At 43.1% G+C, this 598-nt stretch overlaps 1 protein-coding gene across 2 annotated transcripts in view; it reads left to right on the forward strand.

Moving 5' to 3' along the window:
• The window catches only part of LOC106876058 (uncharacterized), a 40667-nt gene that overhangs the window by 1127 nt on the left and 38942 nt on the right, over positions 1-598 (forward strand). The window lies entirely within an intron of this gene.

Here is a 598-nt window from a genome sequence, read left to right on the forward strand (position 1 = left end):
GATAGTGGATTTTCATCGATGAGTTCTTGAAAATTGGTTATTTTCCCTAAAACTATATATATATAAAGCTGTGGTATATTGTCAACTTAATGTGACAATCCCAATAAGGGAATACACTACTGCTGTTTAGCCCTACACGTACACACATACACACACGCACACACACCTCTCACATACACAATACTCACTCACATACACAACATGCACACACGCACGAAAACATACACAATATACACAGACACGCACGCACAAAAAATATACACACACGCGCACACACACACACACATACAGACACACATAAACACACATGCGCATACACACACACGCACCCGTACCTAACACTCACAACCCACACACATCACAATCCCACACACACACCCACACCCACACACACCCACATACACATACACACGCACACACACTTCTCATCAACACAACACACTCAGACAGACATGCATACAATCACACACACATGGGCATAAACAACACACGCACATACAATAGCAAACGCACGCACACACACGTACACAGCAACGCACATATACACAACATACACATACACACAAACACACACGCACGCACAAAAAGATACACACAC

Source organism: Octopus bimaculoides, chromosome 5 (assembly GCF_001194135.2).
Source record: "Octopus bimaculoides isolate UCB-OBI-ISO-001 chromosome 5, ASM119413v2, whole genome shotgun sequence".
NCBI classification, from domain to species: domain Eukaryota; kingdom Metazoa; phylum Mollusca; class Cephalopoda; order Octopoda; family Octopodidae; genus Octopus; species Octopus bimaculoides.